Consider the following 8,556-nt stretch of genomic DNA (forward strand, 5'->3'; position numbering starts at 1 on the left):
AACATTTTGCGGAGGCAATCATTCGATATACCATGTAAGTACTTTGTTTTGTCATTTTGCAATGTATTCTTCTTCATAATATAATTACAGATGTGTTTTATTTGCGATTATCACACTCATTCTCCCCTAGGGGCTGCAAGACCTTGTAGTTGGTGGGGAGGCTTCAGCGTGTGGGGCATAAGGGTCAACCGGACCTCGGCCTGTATGCGTATGGATATGGATGAAAGCACCCTTACAAACGGGCTCTCCTGGGTGTTTTGAGAAGGATTCCTATTAACATGCTCGCCTGGTATGCATGATTGTAGTATGCTAGAAGGGTGAAAGAGCCTAGCTAACACGGACCTTCTGGATCCCTGGGTCGAGGTCATGGGTATAGAGTGATCGTGCCCATGGCACCTTGGCACATAGGGGGTACGAAGGTATCCTAACAGCCTCTCGGGGACACCGGACGACCTCCCCAAGTAATTAGTCTTACCCTTGCATGCGGGGCTCTGCAGGGGCGGACCTTTTATTTCCCTAACTACTCGTGGGTACGAAAATGGATCACGCAAAAAATCCAAAAGAAGAAGAACGGGAGTTAGCGGAGGGGGGGGGGGGGAAAGGGCTGGGTCCTAACGGGTCTAGCATAACCCTTTCATCCCAATATGTCTCTCTGGCAAGCTTTACTCAGGCGGCAGCTATGCCCCCAGCTCTTTCGGGAGATGAGGGTGTGACGGCCCCTCTGAGTAAGGCTATGGAAACGGGAGTGGCCAATCAGTCTCCCAATAAGAAGAAAGGCATCAACGGTTCCCTAAAAAGGAGATTGAGGAGGCAAGCGCAGCTGGCTAGTGGAACAGTTGCAGAACCTGGCACATCGGTGACTACAACGCCGATAAACAGCATTGAGGCTCAAAAGCGAGGAAGGGGCTCAAAGGGCACCCCACGGAGGGGGGCTAAGCCTGTGAAGGCACACGGCGGTCCAGCAGCCGACGAACAGGATGTCGTCGGGGGTTGGACTGACGGCCTCTCAGAGGCTGTCTGTTGGAATCCGCTGTACCTATCGGCCCTAAATGCATCAGAAATCCACAGTTTTCCACAGAATTAAGTGCACTTTCAGAAGTACCCTGGTCAATTAGAGACTTGGATGCCCTGGAGATGGCGGCCGAGATCTTCACGGAAGCCATCAAATCCACTTATGAAAGTAATTGTCGACCTTCAAAAGTCCGAAAGGCTGGAGAGACACACTGGTGGAATGCGAAACTCGAACAGCTTCGCAGACAAATCAGAGTGAGGTTCAGGCGTGCAAGTTCTGGCAAACGAAGGAACTATGGACTTCATTTACATCGATGAGGGATGAGTATAGGGTTGCAATACGTAAGGCAAAGCATGAAAGCTGGAGATGGTCCCTGAAGTCCTTCAATCCTTACAAGTTTCCCGGTCCGGATGGTATATATCCAGTCCTCTTACAGAGGGCTGGTGAGATCACGATTGGGCCGTTTGTGAGAATTGCTAGGGCTAGCCTGACGTTGGGTTATGTTCCGGGGGCATAGAGGGGTGCGAGAGTAGTCTTTATTCCGAAGGAGTCTGTAACTACACCTCTGGAGAAGTAATCAGGGCGGCCATGATCGCACACGGCGTACCTAGTGCAGTCGTAGAATGAACCTGCCACATGTTGGCCAATAGGAATCTAACCACGACTAAGGGTGACACCAGTTTATGTGGAACCGTTGACTCGGGATGTCCACAGGGGGGTGTTCTATCACCCTTGCTGTGGTGCCTAGTAGTGGATGAATTGCTGCATCTACTCATGAGTCAGGGCCTCCACCTTATAGGCTAGGCAGACGATATACTGGTTATCGTGCGCGTTCTGCATTTGGATGCGCTCTTCGGAGTAATGCAACAAGCACTATGAATAGTATATTCATGGTGTAAGAGGACTGGACTATCAGTCAATCCGAGCAAGACGGATGCATTTGTGTTCACCAGAAGGTATAAGTGGGGAACCACGAGTACATTGAAATTGGCTGGACAAAAACTGGAAATCAAAGGGCAAGACAAATATCTAAGAGTCATACTGAATAAGAATCTGTTATGGAACGAACACCTGGAAAACAAGTGCAAGAAGCTAGTAGCGACTCTTTGACTCTGTAGAAGAGCCGTAGGGAATAGCTGGGGCTGAAACCGGGCACTTACGTGGATCTACACAGCGATCCTGCGACCCAAACTAACCTATGCGGCACTCGTCTGGTGGACCAGGGTCGAACTTTCTACTATAAAGTTCCGATTGGAAAAAAACAGGGGACTGATTCTGATTAGTATCACTGGTGCCTCGAAGTCGACACCCACGATGACCCTGGGGGCAATAATAGGTTTGGGGCCCATCCATCTAACCATAAAGGCCGTGGCTGCGAAGGCGGCCTGGAGATTAAAAATATGGTAAACGATTGCAGTATCTCGACAGTTATGCGGATAACAATCGACATCGCGAGGAGGCCGACACTGAGCATGCTCAGGGACAAAATGTCTACATGTCGCTACCTCTTCGACAAGAAGTACCGAGTTAGCTTATCCACGAAAGAGCAATGGGCTAACGGTGAGGCAGACTTGCCCAGTGATGGAGGCATCTGGTTTACAGATAGCTCCAGGAACAAGGAGAACGCTGGAGCAGGTGTATATCGTACAAGGAACGGAATGGGCTTCACAATTGCGATGGGGTCCTACGCAACAGTTTTAAGATCTGAGATTATGGCCTTACTCCAGTGAGCCTATAAGGCAATGGAGTATGGCGGAAAACGGAACATTCGCATCTGCTCAGATAGCAAGGCTGCTATATCATGGCTCTGAATGGAACAATGACCACATAGCTGCTAGTATGGGAGTGCTTTGAGGCACTGAATAAGCTAGCGACAGAAAACCGAGTCACTCTGCTCTAGATCCCTGGACACAGTGGCATCAAGGGCAATGAGATATCGGACAGGCTAGCAAAGCCAGCAGCAAAGGGAAACTTTACTGGACCTGAGCCAGTTGTAGGCATTTCCAGTAGGTTGGTCACTGAAGATATTAACAGTTGGCTCACCGAGGAAAATAAGAATGAGTGGGATGCGGTCTCTGGCTGCAGACAGGCTAAGACACTCTTGGGCTCAAAGCTTAAACCTCATCGAGTGAAAGAAATACTTAAGCTCGGGAGGAATGAAGTAAAAGTCCTAACAGAAATGTTTATAGGACATGGAAGCCTCCGGTATCACACACATAAGATAGGGCTTGAAGAAAGTCCCCTCTGTCGTCTGTGCAGAAAGGATAATGAGACTTCCACTTATATTCTCTGTCACTGCCCTGTGATTGCGGGGAAACGTGTAACACTTACAGGCAGCTTCTGCATCAGTGAGTCTGAGTATCAGACAACAGCGTCGCTGCGGTCCTCTCTTTATGGAGAGGGCTTCGGGGCCATGCTTAAGGCTTATAAGGGGACGCAACGGGATCACCCAAGCGTCAGGGGCTGTGACGGTCTCAAACCAGAATATTTATTATAAAATCACACTCATCAATATCAATGAATTGGGTAAATCGCAATTTTGTCTTTAAACATCTACATAATTGATCTATGAGGACGAGGCAGTGAAATACAATTGAGAGATTGAACAAACTTACCTTAAGTGAAGTTAAATCGCAATTGTGTTAGCTGCCTCGTCCGAATAGACCAAACCCACCCGTTTAAGGAAGAACGGAAGGATTTTTATTTTAACCACACCCAATTAAAAGAAATACTCATAATATTGCTATTAAAATAACAATTTAAAATTAATTACAAGTCAAGATGGCGACACAGAGGCACCTCCTAGAGAGGGCACTTTAAACTTTCTTTGAATTTAAAATATCTGTGCGGAACGAGCAGTAACTACGTGGCTGCATACTACATACTTGATCTATTCGCACATGGCAGCTCACACAATTGAGATTGAACTTCACTTAAGGTAAGTTCGTTCAATTTCTCAATTTTCACAGTATCGGGCATGAATCTTACTTGAAAGTGCCAAGCGTGTGTGACGAATGGATGCCCTTTGGTTTTCATTACTCGATTTATAAATTCTGAGTATTCCATTCTGTTGAGTAAACTGCTTGATGATGAAAATTATTTTCCAGGAGGACTCTCCTGTGCAATAAAAAATAACAAAATTAATATTGATATTAAATGTCATATCAAAACGTGTCGATAAAAAATCGTCTTATCGTACTATTTGATTACTCCTTCTCTGCATTAGACAAATGAAAATTCATTTTATTTTTGAAATTTTCTGGTTGTTTTTAAAAGAAAAAATTAACTGTTTCAATTAATTATTACATTTTACTCAAATGCGATAATCAATATTCGTATATTGTTTAAGAAGTATATATAGTATCTTATAGAATATTAATCTACACATGAAAATCCCTAGCTTTTCTAATGATTCCATTGCGAACTCATTGTCGTATGCAACTGATTGGGAAGTTAATCTTTCATTAATTGTCGACGAAATGCTCCAATGTTCAATCAATGTTTCTATTTAGTAATTTTCAAAAAATATCAACATTTTTTTCAATAACCCACGCCTACAACATCATATTATTATCGAAAGTGTCATATTTCGTTAAATTTTCTTCTCCACTTTTTCTATATACACCAAACTCTCGCTTTCATTCAACGTTTTTGTCAATGCCCTGTTAGCTGAAAAATCAGTCATTATAACCAATTTCGCACTGCATTATCATAGGACAGGTGACATTTTTTGGCATTTGCAAACCAAAGCGAAAAAAGACAAAAAATAGAGTGGACGTTTCGGTCACATCTCCCCAATCTGTATATCCCCTTTCCAACTCTTTAATACTTATGAACAATTACAAACCTTTTCTAATCTCTCACACTTAAGGTTAATTAAAAGCAAACAGTTTTCTTTTCTAATCCCAAGACTTGTAAAAAATCACTCATGAAGTGACAAAATACGTTAAGATCACAAGGTTCTTTCTCTGTTAATTTCACAAGAATGTTTGGTAAGTTGTATAGAAAATTCTGCAAATCTCAAACTTCATGTAATTATTACAGAAAAATTCATTCTGACACAATTCCATAAGTAAGATTAACAAACTCTTTTTTTCTGCATGCAAAACAAATCCTTTCAACCCTTAATAGACAAAACTAATTAAAAGCAACCAATAATCCAGTTATTACTTTTCCAATCCCTGTAACTTACCACATAATAGAACCCTCAATTTTCTCTTTAGGAAATGGTGTCTAAGGGTAGCACATTCGGAAAGACGTGCTTGATGTTTCTAACCGTTAGCTACTTAATCTTTTATAGTTTAAGGAGCGATGCCAAAAAGTCACCCTATAAGGAGTTCTACAAGTCTTTGGCAGTGATTTTTCATTTCAGGAAGAGATTCCCAACTGTGACACCCTTTGAGGAGTTTTTCCCCATTTTTCCAATTAGCTTAGTAGTTTTTTTGCCTTTGCATGTGATGCCTAAAAGTGCTAGCGTGTCGAAAGGTCTGCGTGATAGACATTTTGGGTTTCGGAGAAGATACCCGAACAGGGTAGGAAGGTGAGATCACTTGATATGTGGTGGTAGTATTTCTGTGACTATTTTCTATAAGTTCTATACATAAGCTCAGGATTACGTAATTTTTTCATTTTTCAGGAAGCTATTGAAAAAGTATTGGAAATTGTCATGTTTTCCCTACTAGAAAAAGTCAGGTAAATCTGAAAATTTTGTCCGTTTTGACGTATCTCTTTCTCTTTATAAGATACATGATATTTATCCTAATTTTAAATTTTTTTAGCGAAATTTGTAGGTATTCGAAATCGTCGAAAGCCGTGGATACTGAATTTTTAACTTTTGACTCGGTACATGCAACATTAAAAAAAGATTATTTTTAGGGTATTTTTTTAGGTAAATTTCTATAGAATCGCAGCAACTTATGAGCACAATTGTATGTTTTTCATGATATAAGACGCTGAAATTGGAACAAATTTGGGAAAATCTACTTTTACTTTAAAATTCTTAAAAATGCTTTAACAGCAAAAATGTTTATTATTTCAGGTATTATTTAAAATTTGAACTATTTTTGCAACAGCTTTTTAAAAAATTGATATTAACATATTTAGGAGAAAAAATATTACCTCAGAATTTATCAAATTAACAAATCCAAAATCATCAAATTTTAAAGCCTTAAATATATTATAAGAGAAGCAATTCTAAGAAAACGTAATTGGTTGCAATAAAGTTTTATCATTATAGTCTCAGAAGTTTGATTTCTTATTTGCATGACCCTGTATCACCTTATATTCAATATCGATGACTTTATTAAAGTTCTTAAGGGCATGTGATACTTATACTATAAAGCAGTGCTCTTCAGCGAGGGGTAATTCGACCGCAAATACTCATTTGTTACATGTCTCGTTTCCACCACCACGAACCTCTACCCAGCTGTAAGAGGCGGAATTTGTTCGTGCTGAGTAAGACAGCCTAGTGGTAGAAACGAGACATCTTGCAAATGAGTATTTGGGACCAAATTTCCCCTCACTGAAGACCCCTGTCATAAGGGCCTTCCATAAACCACGTGGTTTCTTTACTGGGAGGGGCGGGTGTCGTCGAAAGTCCAAGTAGGTCTCCGAGGGGGGGGGGGGGGGGGGGGGGGGGGAGTCCGAACCACGTTGCTTTACACGTAAGGGTAAAGAAAATAATAAGACACATGGCCAGAAAACAATAAAATGTTTACTGAAAACGATAAGAAGTCAAAAAATATTACAACACATATATAAATTTTATAAAATGAATTTTCAATAAAGTACATGAACTGTTGATTAGAAGCCTTCCATAAACGACGCGGCGTCAAGGGGAAGGGGTCCACGAGAATACCACGTTGACTACATTGGGAGCAAAATGTGGCAAAAATTGGGCCTTGTAGTTCATGGAAGCCCCCATATGAGTAATTCAGTTTCCGTATGAGAAGCAAAATTCGTCAAGTGTACCTGCCTAAAAACTTGTTTTCGATTTTCTTGGAAGTCCACGAATTTATTATTTTAGTGAACCTCCTTTAATTTCATTAAGAGAATGCCTCTAGTACGAACGGTTGTTAGAATACAGGGTTGCGAATTTTCAACTATTTACCGAGCACGCTGATACTCAATTAACCATAACTTTTACTAAATTTATCAAAATTAACTTTTTTATGATTTTTATATGTATCTAAATTTATGTTTAAAAAATGCTTAACATTTTTTAAAATGGTTTATTATAAAAAATGCGACGAAAGAAATGGGTGGAGATATATAACATTTCTTTCGCGCGACTTCTGCGTTGCAGTGCAGCTTGGCGCGACGATCTCGACGCGCCGTACATTGGATACTTCTTTAAATACTTTTTATTATTTTTTTTTTGTTTCAAATAAATTCTTCTTCGTCCACTAAAACATGGCATCATTATTCAAAATTGAATGTGACACTTCAATGCAACTTCAGTATTCTACATTCCCAAATACAATTACGCTAGCACTGCTGAAGAACTTAAAAGTATATACGCATTAACAAAAACATACCTGAAACACAAAAATACAATTCCTTACAAGTTTAAAAATACCTTAAAAGTTTTCAAATCCTTTAAAATATCATACTGAATTAATGAAATCAATTGAAAATGCCTTGGAATCTATTAAAATATCCTAATATATATCAAATCCTTTAAAATCTCATATTAAATTACTGTAAAAAATTGAAAATTCCTTGGAACGTTTTAAAATACTCTCAAATATTTGGAAACCTTCAAAATATTTTGAAAGACCTTTGCATCTTTTAAAGATTTCTAAAGTACTTTGGAATTTTTTTAAATAACCTTGCTAAAGTTGTTAAAATTCTTTGAAATTCCTTTTAATTATAAAAATAAGTTGAAAATTCCTTGAGATCTTTCAAAACATCCTCAAATATTTAAAATCCTTAAAAACCTTTTGAAATCTTAAAAAATTTTTAAAGCTCTTAAAAATATCTTAAAATTCAATAAATACCCTGAAATATTTCAAATCCTTTAAAATCTCATACTAAATTATTAAAATAATTTAAAAATTACTTGAAATCTATTAAAATATCCTAAAATATACATCAAATCCTTCAAAATATTCTAAATTATTGTGATCAATTGAAAATTCCTTGGAATCTTTTAAAATTCTCTCAAATTTTTCAAATCCTTTAAAATCTTTTCAAATACCTAGAACTTTTTATAAAGATTTCTAAAGTATTAAATTTTTTTTTAATAACCCTTTTAAACTTGGTTTCATTCTTTGAAACTCGCTTAAATTATGAAAATCTGTTGAAAATGTAACTATTTTGTAAAAAATTTATTTTCTTTTTGATAAAAAATTTTTTTTTAACCACAAATTTAACTATTCTATGTTTAAATGAAAAGTGATCTTTTTAGTTAAAATTTTTTGTATTTTATTGAATACTCTTCCTTCTTGGTAGAAAATTAATCTTTGTTGTCGAAAATTTAACTATGATTAAACATTAATTTTTTGTTCAGAAAATTAGTCTTCATGGAAAATAAATATCTTTTG

At 38.5% G+C, this 8,556-nt stretch overlaps 1 protein-coding gene across 5 annotated transcripts in view; it reads right to left on the bottom strand.

Annotated features, from left to right (window-relative positions):
- The window catches only part of LOC117176068, a 54,553-nt gene that overhangs the window by 37,540 nt on the left and 8,457 nt on the right, over positions 1–8,556 (bottom strand). For 3 of the 5 annotated variants that reach the window (XM_033366074.1, XM_033366075.1, XM_033366073.1), the window contains exon 2: positions 4,001–4,129. The exons of 1 other annotated variant lie outside the window; for it this stretch is intronic. The gene's annotated coding sequence lies outside the window, so the exon portion shown is untranslated. One more of the 5 variants, XM_033366078.1, reaches the window with a different exon arrangement.

Source organism: Belonocnema kinseyi, chromosome 7 (assembly GCF_010883055.1).
Source record: "Belonocnema kinseyi isolate 2016_QV_RU_SX_M_011 chromosome 7, B_treatae_v1, whole genome shotgun sequence".
In the NCBI taxonomy this organism is placed as follows: domain Eukaryota; kingdom Metazoa; phylum Arthropoda; class Insecta; order Hymenoptera; family Cynipidae; genus Belonocnema; species Belonocnema kinseyi.